Below are 25705 nucleotides of genomic sequence, written 5' to 3' on the forward strand. Positions count from 1 at the left end.
TACTCACATTCATGCAATAGAAGCATTCAGAACCTTTGACATGATTATAAAAGGCTCTGTTGCTCAGAGCAAATTCTCTGAAGTTCTACCAAAGAACTCCAGGGAATTTTCAATGACCTTGCTGGCCATAATTTAGTGTTTTCCATGATAACTGAAAAATGTTATAACATAAGAATATAGTATTGTTATTATTGTTATATAAATATTGTTATTTTTGTTCACTGATTGGAATAATAGAGGTTTAGCTGTCCTTAAAGTGAATGGGAGCTCTTTACCATGTTCTTACTTCACCCCATCTCCGTTTAGAGACCAAACCACCAGCATACTGTTAGCTCTTTTTTAGTATGAAATGAGCTACATTTGATACAGTAGCTGTAAAATTGCAACTCATTTGTATGAAAGGGGGTCTTCCTAAAAACTGAGCTACTGACCTCAAGAGTTGAGGTCAGTAGCTATGTTTGTTCCATAAGGCATGACGTTGGTGTTGTGGTCGTTGTTTTTTTTTTTTGTTTTTTTAAACAATGGAATTTGAGGAATGAACTTAGAGCCAGACTATATTTCAAAGTCTGTTTGTTTGATTATAACAAGTATTATGTAATTGTAAAGTGATTTTTAGGATGATGACAGGTTGGTGATGGGTTATAATCAAAAATGTATTTCTTTATTCTGCAGCAACTGTGTATAAGCTGAAGATAGTATTATTATTAGGAATAACATGAAACATGAGTGGGAAGCTGAGCAGTATGCATGCTCCATCCGATGTCAGCAACAGAACCTCCAACGTTCTGTCGCAAAATTCAAATTGTCATCATTCTGATAGAAAGCTAGGCAAGCTCGTAGCATAATTTCAGAAGTACAACCAAAAAATGTGATGAGACTTTCACATCAGTAAAATGCATATGCTCTCTATTGATACCACAGATACTTTGTAACAAACTGTTTGCATTAGGATAAATATAAGGAGGGTTTTCAAAATTATATTCTGTGGGATACAGATTGCCACAGAAGGTACAGTATTTACACTCAAGTAATTTAACACAATGTATTCCTTTAAGTATGATGACATGTGAAATACAGTATGTATTATGAACTTGAAGGTGTAAATAAAATTGTATTGTGTTATTGTCTCCCCCCACCCCCCTCCCCTAACCCTTATATTGTAACATGTAATCTTAAAGGCCCTTAATGGCACTTGTGTGGAAATTGTATAAGGGTGCATTGAGGGTGTATTTCTGATGCATTTCTGAATCATAAAATGAAAATGGGACAACCATCGACCTTGTGGACTTTATAGACATGTGCTAGTGAAGGCTGCAAGTCCACATCAAGTGTACCATTCAGGTAAGGGCCAATGACTCCAACAAGGATTGCATTTCTCATTTCATTTCTAAAGGCCATTTTTAAAATGACCACAACAGCAACATCATGGATTGACATGGAACACAAGTAGCACCTTGTCAAGCAGAATGGACAGTACGTGTATTTTGGCTTCTTAGAAGAGATGAGATTAAGTAACCATAAAAGTAATGTCCACCTGTTTGCTTTTGGACAGCCAAACCTTTATAAATGTATAAAATGATAATGATATTGGTAAATAAAAAAGGTTCCTGACTAGCATCATCATGAAGGGCCCTGACATATGCCCTTGGGCCTTCCAGGTAAAAAAAGGTCACACAGAGAAATTACATCCCAGGAGAGATAATTATCCAACTCATGATAGTTAATGACCTCTGGCTCAAGAGATATTATTGCACCATCTCTTTATTCTCCTATTAGGCTATTTTAGTCTCCTACAGATAGTGACCTAAAGTAATGAGACAAACAAGAAATTAAGTTTGTGAAGTGTATCCAACTGAATATTGCATGATAGCTTACGTGTAGTTGTTTAATTGTGTTTTCATTCATTTCCATGTTCAATTTATGCTATATTTGTATTTATATGATAAAAAGTTGACTGGGACCTACTAAGTATTGCAACGACTCAATAAATTAGTTTTGCCCCCTAGTATGATGTGGCCTGGGGCACCGTTAGGATTTTTGGGCCCCACTTTGCAAGATATGCAATGATAGATAGTTGATGATAGTATGGATCTAAATGTGACTATAGCTAAGTGTAAACAAGGGGGTGTGTATCGAAAGATACGTGATCTTGCCCATAATGAAGTGATCACCAGAAACAGGATGAATCTGTTTTGCCCCATCAACACTTCAAATAATCTGTGTTTTGCAGTCTGCTTGCCACATTTTCTAAACCCTCAAAAACCACACACAGATCTAGAACCTATAGCAGCAGCGATGCAGAAGATGGCGGGGTATTCAGAACAGCATAAGATAGAGTTTAATGATATCACACAGTTTGAACGGATGTTACACATTAAAATAGTGGTCTTCCATAGGTCATGCACTGGTGTGTTGGAGAAGTATACGTCCAATGACACACAACATCACAAAACAGTGTTCTTGTACCTGCACAATGGCCACTATTTTATGATTAAGAAGTTGAATGCATTCATAGGCACTCCATATGTGTGTGACTACTGCTACCAGGGTTTTACTAAACGTAGAGATCATCGTTGCAAATAGGTCTGTGATATCTGCAATGGTCCTGATTGTTATAAGTACCCCATCAAAACAAAGCAATGCAGCGACTGTTTGCGGTACTGCAAATCTGACTATTGTTATGATGCGCATAAGCAACCACCATTAGGTCAACAGTTTGCACAGTGTGCTGTTACAAAATACTGCCAAAAATGTAATAGACGTTATCATGTCAGTGCTACCAACCCCAAACCACACAAGTGTGCAGCCGAACGGTGTATCCATTGTGGCGAGGAATTGATTAATGACAGTGTACATCAGTGCTTTATACAACCAATAAAGCTCGAGGCACCAAGCGACAAGTACATATTCTATGATTTTGAGATGTGTTTGAGATGGTAAACACGTTGTAAACTTCGTTTGCGCCATTACATTTAAAGGGGAGGAGTTCACAGCCGCTGGTCCAGACTGTATAGAACGACTTGTTAAAAGATTTAGACATCCACGTTATCAGAATGTCGTGAGGATTGCCCACAATGCTTCTGGTTTTGATAACTTTATACTTTTTAAATATTTCACAAAAGCAGGGCTCACACTTAAAATCACTATGCAAGGATATTGGATCATTTTAATATATGACAACACATTCAAGCAGCACTTTATTGACAGTTATTCATTCATCCCTATGCGTTTGGCCATGACATCTGCTGCGTTAAATCTAACCTGCGCAGAGAAAGATTATTTTCCGCATAATTTCAACAGATTAGAAAATGAGAATTACATAGGACCATACCGAACAGGCATTTCTATGGCTATGAGACAATGTCTGACAAAGAGAGGGCTCTGTTTGATGAGTGGTATGTTACAGTATGAGGTAAAGTGCTTGATTTTAAAAAATAACTTGTTATGTATGGCAAGAATGATGTCGTTTTGCTCAGGGAGGCTTGCACAAAGTACCGCGATGAATTCATACAGTGTACCAAACTTGATCCGTTTAGATGCACCACTTTAGCAGCATGTTGTATGGCAGTGTATAAAACCTACTTCTTACCAAAAGACACCCTAGCTCTGACCCATAACAACGCGTACACCAGTCAGAACAAGACATACTCAAACATTTCCATTGAATGGCTTGAATATATTAAAACAACACGCGGCGTAGACATTCAGCATGCGTTAAACCACGGTGAGATGGTGATTGGAAAATACCATCTCGATGGTTATTATGAAAAGGACGGTGTAAAAAAGGCTTTCGAATTCAATGGCTGTATGTTTCATGGGCATGAATGTGGTTATAATCCTAACCATTTACACCCGTTATCAAAACTGCCCTACGGCACACTCAGAAGACAGTTTGATGACAAGGTTGAAATTTTAGAGCGTGCATATGGGTTGGAGGTAGAAGTGATGTGGGAGTGTGCTTGGAACACTGCTAAAAAGACTGATGTTGGTGTGATGGCATTTATGTCCACTTACAAACATCCTGAAAGATTGAAACCACGTAACGCTCTATTTGGTGGTCGTACTAACGCGTACAAGCTGTATCATAAAGCTGACAATGGTGAAAAAATACGCTATGTTGACTTTACAAGTTTGTACCCCTTTTGCCAGGCCAAGAAATTCTACCCTATAGGACACCCCCAAATAATTTTCAAGGATTTTGAACTTCTTGAAAATTATTATGGATTTGTCAAAGCCACAGTACTGCCCCCGCGAAAACTGCTTCACCCTGTCCTTCCCTATAGGACTGGCGGCAAGCTTATGTTTCCGCTCTGCCGTACATGTGCGGATCAGCAGAATCAGACCATCCCATGTAGACACACTGATGAGGAAAGGGCTATTTCAGGCTGCTTGGTCAGTATCGAACTGTTAAAGGTGGTGGAGAAGGGTTATGATGTAATGATGGTGGACGAGGTATGGCATTTCCCTCAACGATCAGACACCTTGTTTTGTGATTATGTTAAAACATTTTTACAGTACAAACAAGAGGCCAGTGGATTCCCCAACGCACATTGTGACAGATGCAGACAAAGAATCTTACATCGACGATTACTTTGAGAAAGAGGGGATTAAGCTGAATCTTGACAAGATAAGTCTTAACCCTGCACGCTGGTCTATTAATAAACTTCTGCTGAACTCACTTTGGGGGCGGTTCTCTATACGAGAAAATTTGCCGTGTACAGAATTACTTTCAGACCCTGAACAGTTTGCCCAACACATTTTTGGTGATGGTTATGACATTAAACACTTCTCGTTCGTGTCAGACACTGTTGCACTAATTCAGTGGTGTTACGCGGATGGGAATGGCAGTCAGACCCGTGACATTAATGTCATTCTTGGTGCGTTTACAACTGCACATGCGCGTCTAGAGCTGTATGAACTAATGGATAAGTTGGGGGATAGACTGTTGGACAGTGACACAGACAGCGTCATCTTTACTTCTAGAGACGGCGCCTGAGAGCCTCTGTTGGGGCCTTACCTCGGTAATCTGACTGATGAAGTTGGGGATGGGGATCACATTGTAGAGTTTTGTTCAGGGGGTCCGAAAACATACGGCTACCGCACTGCTATAGGTAAGGTCTGCATGAAAGCCAAGGGTATCACTCTCAATGCTGTAAACTCAAAAGCCATTAGGTTAGACACTCTGATTGGACTTGTTGATCACTATGTCGTGGCGGAAGATATTAGTCGCCATATACTGGCATACACCGATACTATCGTGAGAAATAAAAAACACTTCACACTACACAACATGTCAGTCGTTAAAAAATGTAAGGTGTTGTACAACAAACGTGTGCTGCTCCCTGATTTCACCACACTCCCATATGGATTCTGACAATCTTTTCGGACATGGGGTGTGCGAGACACAGATGGTTTTGATTTCAGATTACAGCATCCATTTTCATGTGTGATAAGCGGCCCTTCAAACTCGGGAAAGTCATATTTTGTAAAAATGTTGTTGCAAAATGCTGTACGGTTGATTTCTAAAACATTTTTTAATATTATGTATATTTATGATTGTTGGCAACCACTGTATGACGAATTGTTGAAAATGCACAAAATTAAATTTGTTGAAGGACTACCACAGACTCTGAATGATGATGATTTATTCCCCGTCAACAAAACTAATTTGCTGATCTTTGATGACCTGATGAAAGAGGCCAGTGGGAGTAATGAGTTGGAGAAGGTGTTCACACAGTATGTTCACCACAGAAATCTTAGTGCTATTTATATTGTACAGAATTTATTTTGCCAGGGTAAATCCAGCAGGACCATCAGCTTAAACACAAATGAAAAGATGTTGTTTAAAAACCCCAGAGACACTAATCAGGTCAATATACTAGGAAGGCAAATGTATCCCGGGAATACACATTTTTTTATGGAATGTTATCAAGATGCAACCAACAAACCTTTCGGTTACCTGATGATTGATTATAAAACAAAAACACCCGAACACTATCGGCTCAGAACAGATTTACTTTCACTACATCCTGTAGTTTACCTTCAGAAAAGAAGGTAGTGAAAAACTGTTGGACGGTGAAAATGTCAGCTAGACTTTGTAGAAATATTCCTCTTTTAAAATTATTATAAAAAGCAACACCCAAACAGAGACGGGTTATTTTACAGTTTGTCACAGACGAGCTCATTGTGACATTGTGTGAAGTAGCTCTTAATGTTCTCTACGGCAATATACCACTCACGTCACAACAATACCAGAAGCTAAGAAGGAGGAAAAGCGAGATCAAATTTGTGGCAGATAAGAAGATTGGTGTTAAAAGAAAGAGACGGCTGATAAACCAACAGGATGGATTTCTTCTTCTCCTCTTAAGCGTCGCAATCCCTTTTATCTCCAGCTTGGTTGCTTCTAGATAACTTTGGGGATGGAGTATGCAGAGAAGATGTTTTTAGTTCCACAGCATCAAATGGATAAACTAAAGACTGGTACCCACCACAAGTCTATTCAACAGGTTGTGGAGAATGATTTGGACATGACTATAAGAAGTATTTTGCACAGATCTGATTTGGACAATTATGAAAAGGCAAAACTATACACAAATACTTTACAGCGATTTTTAACATTTGCTAGACAAGGGCACAGGGAAACCAACACATAAACATTAACCCTTCCACAGCCTGACCACGTTGAAAAAGAAGACCCACCTGCGACAGTCGGTGTAAGTGTCCAGGATGTTTTAGATAATGTTGTGGACGACATTTTGAAGAATGTTCCACAGAGGAGTGTTAAAAACGTTAGTTACATTTTAGATAAAATGTCTAAAACTAAAGATGTCACTTCTTGTGTCGGGTGAGTTTGTGTTTAAAGGTAGAAAAATCCCTGGTTCACAAATGCTCGATTTAGTTAAAGGTATCACGGCTCCACAAAAGATTGCTGATGCACGGAAACCTGTTGGATGGAACGAGTTTCTGGATGCTTTTGCTACTTTAAACATACCATACTCAATGATACCAAATCATTATGTCAGACACGCAATTAACTCTTTCAAAACCAAATCGACACCGTCTATAACCAACTCATCTAAGAAGAGTAAAAAAGAGAAAGTGCACCCGTGTTCGCCATCTGCACATTCAAATTATTCAGATGGCCATGTATTCAAGTCACCCGCTCTTGACCAGAGTCAGTGGCTAAGTTTTTAATCTCAGAGTTTTGAATGTTCTGTGTTCTAATTTTTTGATCTTGTTATTATCTGTATTGTTTAATGTGATGTATGTATAATAAAGAGTCAAAAGAAAACATTTCTGTTCTTTAGTTGTTTATTGAAAATATTAAGCATAAGACATAAACATTTCACCAGTCTGAACACATTGAACACACTTGAAAACATTTTCATTACAATGAGATTGTTTTAGTTTTAGTTTTTTCACAAAAGCTGACACCTTTTTGTCATTTTTAATAAAATCATTGGTATACAGCTTCAACATATTAGCATAATCATACCCCTTTGCCATGTGGTAGAGAAAGAACACACAATGCTGACCACAAGTCTCTAATGAATAATCTTGGACTTACACTGATGAATGCTGTACCACACTAGAATTGCTGTTTAGAAAGTTTTTGATTATCGACGGAAAACGGGGGTAATCTGGTTTATTACCAAAACTGTCGAAAAAACACCCCACACCATCCTCATTTATGTGGATGGCTAACCAGTGTTCACCTGGGAGTCCTGAAGGATGTGTGTTGATTATAACCATTGATGGTAATTTTCTTAAAGGGTCTTTTGGTAGATAGTCACATGGGTGTACACCAAGAAAATGGATGTTGCATGAGATCTTATCCATGATAGTCGTAAGCTGGACAGTGTCCATTTTTACATATTAATAGTAATCAACCAGGATCTGTCGGTGATTTGACACTTCGATGATGCTGTCGAATATGGCATAAACAATTAAGTTGATCATTCAGGGTAGCGGTTGTCTAAAACGAGCTTCTAGTCTAATATTTCCAGACTTGATAAGCGATATGTGCTAACTGCACTCCTCAACTGGTGTGAAATTGAATGCATAGAGGGTATAGCCGAGCAGAAAGTCCTCCCTATCAATAGATAGAGCCTGATTTTTAAGATGATTTCCAGAAGCCAACGCTAACTGGTAAAATTCCTGCACTGCAGAACCACTTTCAAATTCAGGCTGGGTGCTGTTGTCCGTCCAGATAAATGGCCAAAAATTCTAGGTCATAGTTTTTAAATGCAAATGAATTTTTATTATAGGATCCTGTAAACGCATCATTATCAGTCATCACTAGAACAACAGATTTTGGTAGAGTTCCTAAGAATACGTTTTCTTGATTGCAGACACGTGAGCCTGTAGGAATTGAGAAGTTTTTCAGGCACACTCTGTCGATGAGGTACTTGGCAGTTGTTGAGAGCTGTGCTTGTGTATGCCCCAATCTCACAGCTGGTGATACAGACACTTTTTTCACAAATAGCGAGGCTGACAGGATGTTTAGTTTATAGGCTCCTCATAAAGCAGAATGTCCACCCCGTTAAGCATCAGTTTTTCTTGATATCACTTTTAATGGGTGCGAGTAGCTCAACCACATTACTGGCACTGGTAAAGGCCGCTCTCTTTGTCAGACCGCGATTACCCCCAGCAGGGTCTGCCACATCCATATGACCAGCCGTCTCTTTGTAAAAGAGCCCTGCAGAGAAAAGCGTTTCAAGGGCATCTTTACCATAATTATTAAGACATTCTATTATGCATCGATAAGGATGTGTGCTAGAACTCTGTGATATAAGACGTTCCCTATCTGTCACTCACTCGACGTTGGTGTCAATGTAGTGACACTAGGGGTCACTCTTGGGAGCCCGAGACACCTCTGGTCTTTGATAAAAGGCCAATGAAAATTGGTGAGTGGTATTTGCATGCCACTCCCCCGAACATACGGGTATAAAAGGAGCTGGTATGCAACCACTCATTCAGATTTTCTCTTCGGAGCCAAACGGTCATGCTCATTGAGCTGAATACTACTGTTAATTCACCTCTGCTGGATCTGACAGCGCATTTCAGCGGCTTCTCCCTCCTCTGCACTGGTGCACTGCAGAGAACGCCCCTGGGCGCTTCGGCAGAAATACTAGAGAGTATATTTTCTGAAAGAGCATTTTTCCCCTCTAAAAGAGTATATATTTCTCTAAAAGAGCAAACACACGGAACGTCTTTTTAAAGACGCGTCTTTTTAAAGATGCTTTTCCAATTGTGTGTTATTCCTGGCTGTGCTCATTATCTCTCGCCTTCTAACGGTCACGATCACTGTCTTTCGTGTCTGGGCACTGCTCACACAGAGACAGCGTTCGTGGATGGTCATGTTCTCATTGCGAGAATATGTCCAAGGCAACGTTGCGGTCGCGGCTCGCCTTCATAAGAAAGCGAGCCACCACAGAGGCTCCCGCCTCGGTCCTTTTACCCACGGGTTTGAGTCCAGCGCGGCTAGCACTGGGGGCGATTTGGGGACCCCAATGGGACCGCCTCCGCCGGGTATCCCCCCGCGGACCTCCCATTCCCCAGCACGCTCGTCTGCCCCGATCGGGCTTCCAGGTAAGTCCGCCGGCTCGTCTCATGGCGAGTTCGACCTCTTATTCGGAGCCCGCGAAAGTGATGAGCTCTCGAGTGCAGCATCGGAGAGCGGGCTCGTCCAGTCGGAAGCCTCAGCTGGGCTCCTCCCTTCGGGAGGCTGACGCGGAGATGACGACATGCTTTCCCGGGCAGCCGCGAGCGTTGGTTAGAGTGGATTTCACCACTCTTCCCTGAACCCTCGTGGCTCGGTGATTGGTTCCTGGGCTCGCGGCACCGCTCAAAGCCACGCCCCACCCCCGTTCCTTTCTTCCCGGAAGTGCATGAAGAGCTGACAAGGTCGCGGGAGGCACTTTTTACTGCCCGGTCCCGATCTTTTCAGCTTCCCTGCTCTCACTACCCTCGATGGTGGGGCCAAGGGTTATTCGGCAATCCCCCGGTGGATAAAGGTGCTCGCGGTGCACCTATGCCCACAGAGCGCCGCCACGTGGCGCGGGTGCCCAAAGCCCCCATCCAAGGCCTGTAGGTTTACGTCGTCTCTGACAGCCAAGGCCTACGGTGCCGCTGGACAAGCCGCCTCCGCCCTGCACGCCATGGCTCTCCTGCAAGTCCGCCAAGGCGCTAAAGGAACTGCACGAGGGTAATTCCGCCCCGGGATTGATGCAGGAACTGCGCTCGGCGACCGACCTCGCTCTCCGAGCGACGGAGGTCACGGCGCGGTCTCTCGGGCGGACGATGGCCACACTAGTGGTCCAGGAGCGCCACCTTTGGCTCAACCTGGTCGAGATGGGTGAGGCCGACAAGACACGATTCCTTGCTGCCCCCATTTCCCACGCTGGCCTATTCGGCGACACCGTCGAGGACTTTACCCAGCAGTTCTCAATGGTAGAGCAGTAGATGGATGCTAGCCGACATATCCTGCCCCGGCGCGGCTCAAGATCCCGCACCCCATCTACTCATCGCCAAGGGCGTCCCCCTGCGGTGACTGCACCGGCTCCGCCGCAGCCCGCCCCTTCGGCCTGGCCCCGGCGTGGAGCCCACCGCAGGAAGCAGACGCCACCCGTCTTGCGGCTGCCCAGAACCCGTGAAAGGCTTCAAAGCGCACTTGAGACGGGCGACCCAGGGACAACGAAACCCGCTGCTCTGGAGCTGGTAAGCAGATCTTCATTTTTTTGTTACCTTTTGCATTTAATTGAGCTGCATGCCCAAGTGGCTGCAGTACTCAAGAGCTCAGCAAGAGTGGTTTCCTTGTTCCCTGGGTCACGTATCCAGTGTGTACGGCTGGCATCACGACCACCGTCCACCACTCCATTTGCAGATTGGCGTTCCAGCGGCGGTCTCACGCCCTGAGCGCCCAGCTGTGGCACAAATCTGCCCCCGATTTGACAGTCTCCATGGGTCACGAGGACAGGCCTCTTCCTCCCCCATCCCAGGCTGTTCCGGGGGTGGTCACAAGGAGCCAGGTAAGTGCTTCGATGTCCTCGGATTCAGCACGGCCACGACGTGGTGTGGCACCTCGAGCTCCGCCCCGCCGCGAGGTCCCACCTGTCGGTACATCCGATGACGTTGTCCCTTTGGTCCCCCTTGCGCGGAACTTGGACACATGGCTTGCGCCTTCCAATCCGTCACGAGGGCTGGTCCGGACTGTCCGACTTGGCTGCGTGATTCACTTCGCCGGGCATCCGCCCAGGTTCAGCGGTGTCCACTTCACCTTGGTGAAAGACGAAAACGCTGCTACCTTGCGCGGAGATCGCTACCCTCCTACGGAAGTACGCGATAGAACCTGTCCCTCCAGCTGAGATGAAGAAAGGGTTTTACAGCCCCTACTTCATTGTACCGAAAAAAGACGGTGGGTTGCGGCCAATCTTGGATCTGCGAGTACTGAACCGGGCTTTACACAGACTCCCGATCAAGATGCTGATGCAAAGACGCATTCTAGCGAGCGTCCGGTATCAAGATTGGTTCGCGGCGGTAGACCTGAAGGATGCGTACTTTCACATCTCGATCCTTCCTCGACACAGACCCTTCCTGCGGTTCGTGTTCGAGGGTCAGGCGTATCAGTACAAAGTCCTCCCTTTTGGCCTGTCCCTGTCTCCTCGCATCTTTACGAAGATCGCAGAGGCAGCCCTTGCCCCATTAAGGGAGGTGGGCATTCGCATTCTCAACTATCTCGACGACTGGCTAATCTTAGCTCACTCTCAAGAAGTGTTGTGCACACACAGGGATCTGGTGCTCTCACACCTCAGCCGACTAGGGCTTTGGGTCAACTGGGAAAAGAGCAAGCTCCTCCCGGTTCAGAGCATCTCTTTTCTCGGTTTGGAGTTGGACTCAGTCTCCTTGACGGCGCGCCTTACGAACGATCGCGCCCAGTCGGTGCTGGCCTATTTGAAGGCGTTCAAACAGAAAACAGCGGTTCCACTGAAACTTTCTCAGAGGCTCCTGGGGCATATGGCATCCTCGGCGGTGGCCACCCCGCTCGGGTTGATGCATATGAGGCCGCTTTAGCACTGGCTCCAGACTCGAGTCCCGAGACGGGCATGGCGCCACGGGACACCGCGTGGCCATTACATCGGTCTGTCACTGTCTTTTCAGCCCTTGGACCGACCTCTCGTTTCTACGAGCAGGTGTTCCTCTAGAACTGGTCCCCAGGCACGTCGTGGTCATGACAGACGCCTCCAAAATGGGCTGGGGTGCCGTTTGCAATGGGCACGCAGCCACCGGCCTCTGGACGGGTCCGCGGCTGTGTTGGCACATCAACTGCCTCGAGTTGTTGGCAATTCTGCTCGCCCTGCGGAGGTTTCGGCCGTTGATCCAGGGCAAGCACGTGTTAGTTCAGACAGACAACACGACAATGGTAGCATATGTCAACCGCCAAGGTGGTTTGCGCTCTCATTGTATGTCACAACTCGCCCGCCGTCTCCTCCTCTGGAGTCAGCAGCACCTCAAGTCGCTGCAAGCCACTGACATCCCGGGCAACCTCAACACTACGGCGGACGCGCCGTCACAACAGGTTACCCTCAGGGGAGAGTGGAGACTCCACCTTCAGGTGGTCCAGCTGATTTGGAATCGATTCGACAGGCACAGGTGCTCCTGTTCGCCTCCCAAGAATCCTCCCCACTGCCCGCTCTGGTACGCCCTGACCGAGGCCTCCCTCGGCATAGACATGCTGGCACACAGCTGGCCCCCTGGCATTCGCAAATATGCGTTTTCCCCCAGTGAGCCTGCTTGCACAGACCCTGTGCAAGGTCAGGGAGGACGAGGAGAAGGTCGTCCTGGTAAGCACCCTACTGGCCTGCCAAGACGTGGTGCTCGGACCTTGCGCTCCTCGCGACAGCTCCCCCCTGGTAAAATTCCCCTGAGGAAGGACCTTCTTTCTCAGGGAAGGGGCACCATCTGGCACCCACGCCCAGACCTCTGGAATCTCCATGTCTGGCCCCTGGACGGGGCGTGGAAGACCTAAGCTGTCTCCCACCTGTGATGGTAGACACGATCACTCAGGCTAGGGCTCCCTCTACGAGGTGCCTGTATGCCTTTTAGTGGCGTCTGTTCACTAAGTGGTGTTCTTCCCATCGGGAAGACCCTCAGAGATGTGCAGTCAGATCAGTGCTTTCCTTCCTGCAGGAGAGGTTGGAAGGGCGGCTGTCCCCTTCAGCAGCACACCACGACGCAGTCGACGGTAAGTCCTTAGGGAAGCATGATCTGATCATCAGGTTCCTAAGAGGTGCCAGGAGGCTGCATCCCTCCAGGCCATGCCTCGTTCCCTCAGCGGACCTCTGTAGTTCTTCAGGGTCTACAGAGAGCCCCCTTTGAGCCTTTGCAGTCAGCCGAGTTTAAGGCACTCTCCTTGAAGACTGCCCTCCTGACTGCGCTCACTTCCATCAAGAGGGTAGGTGACCTGCAAGCGTTCTCTGTCAGCGAAACGTGCCTGGAGTTCGGTCTAGGTTACTCTCACGTGATCTTGAGACCCTGACCGGGCTATGTGCCCAAGGTTCCCACCACCCCTTTAGGGACTAGGTGGTGAACCTGCAAGTGCTGCCCCAGGAGGAGGCAGACCCAGCCCTGTCATCACTGTGTCCGGTGCGTGCTTTACGCATCTATTTGGATCGCACGCAGAGCTTTAGAATCTCTGAGCAGCTCTTTGTCTGCTTTTGGTGCACAGCGGAAAGGAAGCGCTGTCTCCAAGCAGAGGATCGCCCACTGGCTCGTTGACGCCATAACTATGGCATATCTCGCCCAAAACATGCCGCCCCCGGTAGGGCTACGAGCCCATTCTACCCGTGGTGTAGCGGCTTCTTGGGCCTTGGCCAGGGGTGCCTCTCTAACAGACATTTGCAGAGCAGTGGGCTGGGCACTACCCAACACCTTTGCAAGGTTCTACAACCTCTGGGTGGAACCGGTTTCGTCCCAGGTAGTGGCAAGCAACAAGCGGATAAGCCCGGGATAGCCAGCCAGGTGTATCGCTTGCACATAGCGCCTTCCACCTCCTTTTGAGCTGAAGACGTGCGCTGTTAATTCCCAGTAGTGTTCACAAAATTTGTTCCCTGGTTGAGTTCCTCCGTGCCCTGTGGCAGTCGAGTTTTCGGAGAGACTCGCTGCCGGCCCAGTACACGCGCTAACTAATAGCCCGGTTCTGGGGTAGGTGCTCCGCATGTGGTGGTTCCCTGTAAGGCTAATCCCATGTGATCTATATCTTCCGCTAATTCGTTTCCCTGCTGGAAAACTGTGTCTTCCTTGGGCAGAGCCCCTCTGCCCCAGTCTCCATGTTTATAGTAACTCCTCCCCCATTGGGCAGGATCAACCTTGAGGGCTGTCCACATGGTTGGAAAGACCATGTGACATATTCTTCCACTTAAATATCCCCCCCTCTCTTGGGGTGAGGTGTGGTCTCCACGGTGTCCTCCCCTTGGGAGGGACACCCCCCGACTAGACCTGGCGGCCCAGTCGGATAATCCCCCTTCTTTTTTAGGGAGTGGAAAAAGAGAAGGGGAAAAGAGGCCACGACTGGGTTAAGCCTGTCTCTATCTTTGGGTAGTCGACTTGTCCCCAAAAAGGGCCGTTCGACACTCATAACTGTGTTGGGGAGGTTACGTGTCGACCTGGTATGCTGACTATAAGGCACACAGCAAGTCTGCCCACCACACACCGCCAGTTCACGTAACACAGTTCAGCCTTGTGGCGTTTTGTATAGGGACCCCTAGTGTCACTACATCGACACCAACATCGAGTGAGTGACAGATAGGGAACATCATGGTTACTGGTGTAACCTCCGTTCCCTGATGGAGGGAACGAGACGTTGGTCCCTCCTGCCACAACGCTGAACTACCCGCTGAAATGGCCTGACCTTATATCGGCTCCTCAGCGTAAAACCTGAATGAGTGGTTGCATACCAGCTCCTTTTATACCCGTATGTTCGGGGGAGTGGCATGCAAATACCACTCGCCAATTTTCATTGGCCTTTTATCAAAGACCAGAGGTGTCTCGGGCTCCCAAGAGTGACCCCTAGTGTCACTACATTGACACCAACGTCTCGTTCCCTCCATCAGGGAATGGAGGTTAAACCAGTAACCATGATGATCTCCAAGCGACACATCCACTTGTTGCCCCTGCTTAGTTAATAAGACCCACTGGGGCTCCACCTGCAATATCTGTGCCGTCAGCATTAGTGATTTTGAGACGCAAAAACACCAATATGTTGTTTAGGTCTACATAATCCTCTCCAGTCCCTGCGATAAAAAACTCCAAAGGTGATGAGTCTGATATTGCTGATAATGGTGGTACTTCAATATAAGTATTTTTTTCAATAGCAGTTTGAGTCAATGGCACTGTGAACAGATCCAGTTCGGTTTTTAAACACTCTTCTGACATGTTGTGTAGTAAAGCCATGATCTAAAATATTGTTTTAACAGAGATCTTTGGTCTTTTTGATGTAGCACTTTTTGTTGTCTCCTTGCGCATGCGTTTTACGACTGACGCTTTCTTAGGTGTATGTTTTGTTTTCTTCTGCGTTTGGCCACTCCTCCACACCCCTGGTGGCCTAGATGCTCTTTTGCAAGCCATCACCATTAGCCCGGATCCGTCTTGAGTACTGTTGTTATTAAAAGACTGTGATAATGTGTTACTAACAACGTCACTTAGTATGTTTTTTGTAGCTGATTTAAGATGTGGCTTGACTATGCTAAATCCTCGTTTTAGCAATGGTATATCCATTCTAAAGAGTCCTCTAAACATCCCCACCAAACCAGCTCCATACATAACCCCGCCCCCGGCATAGCCGGGGAGTCCATTGCCGGCCTGATTCTGGTAATAGGCAACATAACGCATGGGGTCGGCATTGTGATTGTTGAAATATGAAATTTTTAAACAAATTGTTTCACAGGTCTAAAGTGTAGCTTAGCACACACCTTCCCGTAACTGAAATGTACGTCTTGATTTTGGTTGTCTTTCACTTGTATGGTTATCTTGGTGATGAACAATTTATTAAATGATACGTAACGCGGTCTGTCGTATCTATCACTAACAATCTTGTTATTCTCACCGTCTATATGTACACACCTTAGTAGCGGAACATGATGATCACCAACTGATTGATATTCTATAATATCTGTGTAGATATACATGGTGTAGAACCCCCCATTTATGTCTGCTTTATAGGGTGCATACATCACAGGCTTGTACCCAACACTATGATTTTCATGAGTTTGGTTACCAGTTTCTATAGCAACCCCTGGTTTTAATCCTAAAATATTAGCCAACTTTCCATAAAATGTCAGTGATGTCTTCGGAGGGGCTTTCAGAAACATGGTCATACCAAGACTCACCCACAATGGCAGGTTTGCGTTGATCTCCCTGATCAAAAAAACGATGTCATCATAATATTCAGTCTTTCACCTGTAAGGTACATTTGATATCTTTTGATTGCTGCTGATGAAAATCTCTATTTCTTTGCCTTAAACAGGATAGTCGGTGATGTGTTTCTCACTATCTGTCGCCATTGTTTCACCATAGCTGAGAATGAATGCAGCATCTTCCTCATTAAATGTATACCATGACACAGGATATTCAAATTCGATCAGTCCAACTTGCCATTCTCCTTTTAGGTTTATAGTTCTCGCTAACCTGGTTGTATAACTAGATATGCGGTTTTCTGGATAAACAGATAACGAGGCGTTGCAGGGCAGCGTGACATAAAAACCACCCTCAGTCATGGTTGGTTTTTACATGAATGTGTGCTACCTATGTAGGTCTTTTGTTTTTATGGCTTCTGTACATCAACCAATTCTTTCTGGTCGATCCACGATGCGAATTTTGTAGGCCATCCGAGCCAGCGAACCAACACTAACGTTTTCCGGCCTTGTTTCTTCTTGTCTAAAATTTTTTCCACTTTAAATGTCTTGTTTTTGTTCACAAATATTTTTTGTAATTCCTCCTCATAAAAAACGCCATCGATGACATCGCCGTCATAATCACACAATCTGTAGACAGGTGGGTCGCATGGGATGCACACTGTTATAGTGAAAAACTCCTGCGTATAGTTTTCCTCATACCCTTTTGTGAATGGGCCTCTTACTTTAGAAATTCTAACAATGTCACCAACTTTATATTTAAATTTTGGGGTGACACTGCGACCCCCACTAGACCCATATAGATTATGAAACATCACATATTAACTTTCTTTGTTCACATCAACCGGTCTCATCTTGATGCTTCTGTGATAGCTGACATTGTATCCAGCCGTGATGTCTTGAAGTATATCAGTGTAGCATTTTGAGTTTGTAGCTGTTAAATACCTCCACATCCTACCTTTTAAGGTTCTATTAAACTGTTCAACGACACAGGCTTTTAATTCTGTGGCGGGTGCAAAATGGGTGAGGTTGTACTTTTTTGTCATGCTTTGAAAATGCTTGTTAAAAAAACTCCTTTCCTTTGTCTGTCTGTAATTTGTGTGGCACACGTCCCTCTTTCAGTATAGATTCAAAAGCTTTAGTCACCTCGGCGCCGCTCTTGTTTTTTTAACACACACGTCCATGCATATTTACTAAACAGATCAATGCACGTCAACAGAAAATGATTGTTGTTATTTTCCTTGGCGTATGCAGACATATCATCTAGATCGGCCTGGAACTGCATATCAAAACCATAGACAAAAACCCGATTCCTTTTGTATTTTTGAGGGGCAGTTCTGTGTAGTGTGTAAGCATCCTCGCCGGCAAGCCAGTCCGAAACTTGTTTACTGGTTAAACGAACACCCGTTTCTTTTAAAACACCATCTTTTAAACGTTTTTTACCTCCTAAAGATCCTGGGTTAGAAGGTGTGTAATAAATATTTTTAATTTCTTCTGACATATTGTCACTTCAGTATCCACAAATGAATAACTCAGATGGTTTAAGTGTTTTGGGTTTTTATTTCAGTAAAAGAGAACATTGGCATCATACAGCATCGAGGTACTGTAGAAATTTTATACACATCACAATGTTTTTCTCAAGAATGTAATCAACTAGTGTTTCAATAATTTCACAAACATCAGTCTGGTCATTTCTTGACACTGTGATTACACATAAATCAGTCACATACATACACATACAGATTATGTCAGCAATTCTAATACAACTGCCACATTCAGTCACCAGGTCTAGTATTTTTCTGATAGTTGCACAAATTGGATCGCCCGCATTAATACACATACGCATCATATCTGTCCACTCGTTTGACATGCCTCTTACAACAGACATTTGCTTCTTAAGGTTTGTTAAATGTTTGGGATCAACACCACATTCGTTTACAGCAACAGGTACATCAACACAGTCATTAATGATTTTGTACATTAAGTTGGTCATCTCACATCTAATACGACATTTAAGTAGACACTTTGCCAGTCCTGTTGGACAGCATGTGTTCCCCATTTCAGTATCACACACAGGCAACTTGTGCGGAGCCTTTCCATCTGTCCACGGCATCATAGACAATCTGTTCGCTGCTGACATCCACAACTTTCTCTCTGACTCCACAAAGATTTTCCACAATGTAAACTTCGTCATGCAGTTCATGCATAATAGTGTCCACCGCCCCCTGAATCCTCTGGGGGTGAATCCTCAAACCACACCGGGTCAATGCTTGAGCTATGATGTGTTTAATTCCTGGTTTAACCAGATTACATGACAGTTCCTCAAAGTACACATCAAAGAAATAGGCGTCAGGTTCAAACAAACAGGAATGTCTAATCTGACTCGGATGGTCCACCTCGCAGCCCAAACAGAGTTCTTTCAGCTTTTTGTTGATGAGATGTTCCACAAGGACCACGACAGTCACTTTTATGATTTTGAAGCCGTCAGAGCAGATACAACTGTCTGTGTCATCAATCCCAGCATAGGCCGCAGCTCCAGCTATTGCTCCAGTGTTGCCGTACGGCGTTGTTAGGAAGGTCAGGTTGTGATACCCCAGATCCATGCAAAATGTATCCAACCAGTTGTTATCACAAGTTTGTGGGTGGGGCTCCAGCAGTGTTGCATTGTCGTCACGCATCGCCGATGCAGTCTCAGGAGTGTTGGTGCAGCTGTAGACAGTCATAGATTCTTGAGACATGGTGAATGTATGTAGCGAATGTACCGAACTGCTGGCGTTTTTAATGGCTGTAATATGGGGGCGGACTTAAGAGGTGGTCTTCGGGGTTGTTGAAGTCCTGCTCAGGGTGAAACAATATCGTCTTTAAAGAACTGTAGCGATCATACATGTCACACCATCTAAACATCTTGTCAATACAGGTAAAAATGTCGTCAAGTATACGAACATCTTTCCGCTGAAACAAAAATTTCATGTCATAGTACATGTGATGCTCAGACTCAGGAATAGGCCATGCACTTTCGCAGAGCTTTATCTTGTCGTTGCAGCAAAAAATATAAGGAGTCACGGCGTCCCACTCACTGATGTACAGTGGCTCATCGCCACAGTCATTCAAATCTCTCAAAACGTAATTGTAAAACATAAACCAGTCTTTGGCAGGGAAAAACAGGCAGGGTTCCTGTGATGTAAAATCATCTCCAATATCCACCGCATAGAGTTTCACAGTCTGCATCACCTTGTCAAACACATATCTTCCTACACGATTACCAGACAATGAGAAATCACATTTCACAAAATCCTCATCTTCATGAAGAAACTTTGTCAAACTAACATTTTGTTTTTTTCTTGGCGCAAAAGTCAGTTCCGCTATCATTTCAACAGGTTCTCTTTTTGGTGAAATACACATCACTCTTCTAGGGGTTTTAGGAGTTCTCGGAGCAGCCATTGTAACAGAAAGTTGCAGAGTGTCTTCTGTTTTTTAACGATGGCATCTTAAACCATTATTTAAACAACAAATTCAGGATGTAGGTAGTGATGTAGGTGTGAAAAGCATACCAGGAAGGAACAATGGTGAGAGGTAAGACATTATTAACATAAACACACCATAAACAATCATTGACATCCGATGACTGGTCAATACACTCCAGTAAGAACATGTCCAAACATGTTTTTTAACATGTCCAGACTATCTTCTGCCTGACAGTCAGGGGTGACAGGGGGTCATAAATTACGTTACACATACCTGTCAATCAAGGGTGACAGGGGGGTCACAAATCACATGTAATAAATCAATCAATTTGACATTTTGACACATAGTATAGGTTATAACTACTTTGGCCCATAATTAATAGTTCATTGAAAGCCCAAATTTAACTTTTTTACTTTTTAAGAATTAGATTAGGTTAGAAAAGACGGTGGATGGATAGTCATTGAGCAGATCAAAGTCACTATGGTCTCAATAGAACAAAGTATAGCATTTTGTTATGTGTTTGTTTAAATAATTCTCCTTCCCCTTTTATAGTTTTAATTAATCTACAACATTTCTGTCAAATCATGCCAATTATTACCATTAGTGTTGCTACAGTAATGGCACGCACATTATGTTTTAGTCTTTACCTCATCAGTGCTGTTTAGAATGTCTTGGCTGTCTAGCCTTATGAGATGTTTGACATTCTCCATTGTGCTTGAAATTATCCGTTTAATTCAGCTGCGTTTATCCACATTAGCCACATTAGCCTATACATTGTTGCCTTTGTGGTGTAAAGATGGTAGCTTCAGTTAAAAGAGTCAATGCGTTTTGGGAGGGCTCATGATTTAGCCTGCTCATTCGAGAAGACACTTATCAAAATTTTGTATTTTGCCCTGGGCAATTGAAAATACAACCCTGCATTTAATGATAAAAACGTAATTATGGACAATTGTAAAGCTTCACCTTATCAAAAAAAAAAAAAAAAAAAAAATTACACTTAATTCAAAAGAATGTTATAGTAAGTTTTGAGAAAGGATAACAGGTTACAGCGTTAGGTTTAACTAGGGCATCCTGACTGCAAATGTTATAGACCGAATGTAATACTTTCTTCATACTTGGAACGTCTTATAAATATACTGTAATATCAGCACTTTTTTGAATTTGTAGTCCTTTAATCAAAGTCTTTAGTGTACATTTTCATATCACCTCCCTTTTTTTATGCAAAAAAAAAAATAAAAAAAATAAATGACAAATATGCTGTATTACAATGAAGCACATATCAAAGACCTACAGCATTTACAGAATAACCCATGGGGTTTATTTGCTAAAGCCTCACAAAGAAGTTGCCATGAGTTATTTATAAGGGTGTCCATGGTCATTACAGCCTTCAGTTCATGAATGGGAACATGTAAGATTGCAACTCTGGCAAGGCAACTGTAACGTTTCATAGGTTCTAGCATTGTTGTTTTAAATGCATGTGTCTTTATTTATTTATGGTTGATTTAGATGTTTTTCATCTTGGACAAAAGCCATAGGTGCTTATATTTAGATATAATTGGCTTTTTCAATTATCAGTTCTTGGTGATATTAAAGAATAATATCAGATAATTTACATTTGAAATTTGTGGATTAACATACATTTAAAATGGATAATAGGACGTGTTTTGCTACTTATACCCTACTGGAACCAAAAGACACTAATTCATATAGGCACATATATTTCACATGCTTTTTTCTGATCTATGTTTTTATATTGTTTGTTTGGAGAGAGCCCTTCATGAACCGATATACATTTTTCTGTGCAATCTGTGTGTAAATGATGTATATGGAGCCACAAGATTCTATCCTAAATTCCTGCATGATTTAATGTTTGATTCATTTATGATCCCTTCTTATACATGTGCATTCCAAGCTTTTGTGATTTACACCTCAGTTATGTGTGACTGTTCTACATTAACTGTAATGGCTTATGACAGACATATAGCCATATGTACACCTTTAGACTATCACTCAAAGCTGAACAAATTTACTTGTGGCATATTACTTGGCTTATGTTGGACCCTACCATTTATTTATATGGTCATCACACTTCTGTTGACGAATAGATTGAAATTGTGTAATGTAATGATGCTGGCACTGGCAATGAAGACGATGATGACGGAGGAGTGAAGAGAACCCAAGTGCAGTTTATTTACAAAAGTGAAACCAAAACCCTAAACTATAAACATGAAACATGAACTTGACTAGACTTAAAACTTGACAAACATAACCTGGCTTGACTTGGCTAGAACAAAAACACATCCACATACATTCAATACTTGACAAAGACACAATGGAAAACATGAGGCTTAAATACATGGACATGGGGGAACATAAACCAACGAACAAACAGAACTGATAACAAGCTAATTAAACAATAAACCAATGAAAACATGACACAAGAACATGGAGGGAAAACATGAAATCACATGACAAGGGAACAGGACCTAAGCTTTTCAAAATAAAAGACATGAATCAACAAAATACACATGACATATCCCCCCCCCAGTAAGGGGTGGCTCCTGACACCAACACATAAACAAAACATGTAAAACATGACAAATTCAAAGTTCTGTAGGGAGCTGGGGGGGGGGGGTTGTGACTTGAGGTGTGGGACGTGTGATCAGAGCAAAGTCCATGGGGGGTGCAGCCATGAGAGGCTCGAGGGGCGGAGCCATGGAAGGTGGAGCTGTGAGAGGCTCAAGGGGCGGAGCCATGGAACTTGGTGCCCGGAGAGTAGCCGTAGACTCGAAGGGCCAGGGTGGAGCCGATGGCAGGGAGGACCAAGGCGGTGCTGGAGGCTTGGAGGAGCAAGGCGGAGCTGGGGGAAATCGGAAGACTGAAGTGGAGCCGGTGGGACTGAGGACTAAGGTGGAGCCGTAGGGAAGGAGGTCCCCGGTGGAGCTGACAGATCGGAGGGACGAGGCGCAGCCAGAGGATCGGAGAGCCAAGGCAGAGCCAGGTGACCGACAGACCAAGGAGGAGCCGGAGAGACGAGGGACCCCGGCAAAGCCGACATGCTGAATGACTGCAGTGGAGCCGAGGGAACGCAGATCTGAGGCAATGTCGAGGGACCGACAGGCCAGGTGGGGTCGGAGGGCCGAAAGTTCCCCTTGCCTGCTCAGGAGAACTAAGGGTGGATATAAGGATATAAGGGTGGGAACCATCTCCAGGTCCAACTGCTCAGGTATGGCTGTGACGTGGCATGGAGCGGGCTGTGGCGTTGCTGTGACGTGGCATGGAGCGGGCTGAGGCGTTGCTGTGACGTGGCATGGAGCGGGCTGAGGCGTTGCTGTGACGTGGCATGGAGCGGGCTGAGGCGTTGCTGTGACGTGGCATGGAGCGGGCTGAGGCGTTGCTGTGACGTGGCATGGAGCGGGCTGAGGCGTTGCTGTGACATGGCATGGAGCGGGCTGAGGCGTTGCTGTGACATGGCATGGAGCGGGCTGAGGCGTTGCTGTGACGTGGCATGGAGCAAAAGATGGCCATGAATAGGAACTCTGGCTCGGCGGCGGCCATGTCGTGGAACTCTGGCTCGGCATCTGCCTACCCCACAGTGAACGTGGAACCAATGATCTGTAGGGTGAGGTCGATATATTGAGCCAGACTGAGGGAACTGCGACCGCCAGGCATAAAAAAAAAAATGGACTCATTCAGTCCAAATCTAAAACGGTCTTTGAGGGCAGCCTCATTAAAGTCCACCTGGCAGGCTAGACCGCAGAAGTCCTCAACATAGTCCTCCAGGGGTCTATTCCCCTGACGTAGGCGCAGAAGTAAAACTGCTGGGTTCATGGTTCGGTCAAGTATTCTGTAATGTTGCTGGCACTGGCAATGATGAAGATGATGATGAAGGAGTGAAGAGAACCCAAGTGCAGTTTATTTACAAAAGTGAAACCAAAACCCTAACTATAAACGTGAAACATGAACTTAACTAGACTTAAAACTTGACATTGGCTGGGCTTGGCTGGGCTGGGCTGGGCTGGGCTGGGCTGAAACAAAAACACCTCCACATACATTCAATACTTGACAAAGACACAATGGAAAACATGAGGCTTAAATACATGGACATGGGGGAACATAAACCAATGAACAAACAGAACTGATAACAAGCTAATTAAACAATAAACCAATGAAAACATGACACATGAACATGGAGGGAAAACATGAAATCACATGACATGGGAACAGGAACTAAACTTTTCAAAATAAAAGACATGAATCAACAAAATACACATGACGTAAATATCACATTAAATAAATTTTACTGTGACAACTGGTCTATGGTAAAATTCTCATGTCAATCAACTGTTGCTAATAATGTTTATGGATTTATTGTTATTGCATTTTATTTCTGCCTGTCTGTTTTTATTATTGTGTCTTATATTAAACTCATCATTGCATGTAAAGCATCATTAGAGAATAGAAGAAAATTTTGGCAGACCTGTATGCCTCATATATTTACAATGATTAATTTTGCTATTGCTGTGTTTTTTGATGCCATGTACAGCAGATATGGCTCAGGCGATGTCCAAGAGAATCTGCGTAATTTTTTGGCCTTAGAGATGATTATAGTGCCACCTCTTTTCAAACCTGTAATCTATGGTTTACAGCTCAAAGAGGTCCGTAAAAGAATCTTGAAAGGCTTTATTAATAACATAAAACAATAAACAATTAACTTAAATTCTGTCTTGATGTATCTGCTATATAATCTGCTAGAACAAAAGAGACTGATTATTACATAGCTGACAAAAACTGATGGCCATGCCTAAAATAAAGGAACAGACTGGCCATAATTGTAATTAAGTGAAGCACAAAAGAAAAAAGTGGTGCATTATGAAGTTACTAGGATTTTTAGTTCACATTTCAGTCATACAGAATGCTTGCTATCATGGTGCACCTTACCTTTAAGGATGCACAAATAGTTTAAAAGCAGGACTTGTGTGGGCAATTTAACCAGGGGTAGAATAAATAGCAGACAAAGCTATGGTCTAGTGCCCCCATGAGCTGATGTCTGATATATATATATATATATATATATATATATATATATATATATATATATATATATATATATATAATAATATACTGCAGCAAGCGACATGTTGCAATGAGACAAAACTTGTATGTCTGCGCATAAGCAAATAACCTTTTTCACAACGTACATGTTTTATGAGCTAGAGTGAATTAAGCACTGTACAAGCTGGTTTCCCCAAAACACATTGTCTTAACCTAAAACTTTCAGTGTAAAAACATCTTAGGTGATTGAATTGTATTTAGGCCTACATTCACCACTTTAATGGCACTGTTCACAGTTTTGTTTCAGTCAGAATCAACAAGCCAAGATACACCACTGTGGAGAAACCAGATGGACTACGAAGAGTGGAACACATGGAATTGATAAGGGCCACATTTCAGTCCTTGCAAACCACCCCCAAATAACACATTTAACCCATGAATTCAACACTAATTAAATTTCAAATAGGAAAAATACAAAATAAAAAAGCAGGGGAAAATGTTGCTAATTTGTATGAAACAATTACATTTGTGAACCGATATGGAATTAACAGAAGAGACACAGACTGTACCTGAACCTTCAGACCCTTAATATACATGCATTAAAGTAAACTGATAAATTGAGTTTTTTTGGCCATTGTTCTAAAAAGTCCAGAATGTGTTTTTTAAAAACTGCAAATACCTAACCAAGAGAATAAAAATTGCAAAATAAAAACATTTCAGTAGTTTGCAAGTTAATGTAATCCTGCTTAGAGGATAGTGTAAATGTTTGTGGCTTG

General features: G+C 43.9%; 1 pseudogene; it reads left to right on the forward strand.

The window, feature by feature from the left end:
- Positions 1 to 21519: 21519 nt before the first annotated feature.
- LOC127428558 (olfactory receptor 1030-like) lies at positions 21520 to 24580 on the forward strand (annotated as a pseudogene).
- Positions 24581 to 25705: the final 1125 nt, after the last annotated feature.

The sequence above is a fragment of the Myxocyprinus asiaticus genome, chromosome 38, assembly GCF_019703515.2.
Source record: "Myxocyprinus asiaticus isolate MX2 ecotype Aquarium Trade chromosome 38, UBuf_Myxa_2, whole genome shotgun sequence".
NCBI classification, from domain to species: Eukaryota; Metazoa; Chordata; class Actinopteri; order Cypriniformes; family Catostomidae; genus Myxocyprinus; species Myxocyprinus asiaticus.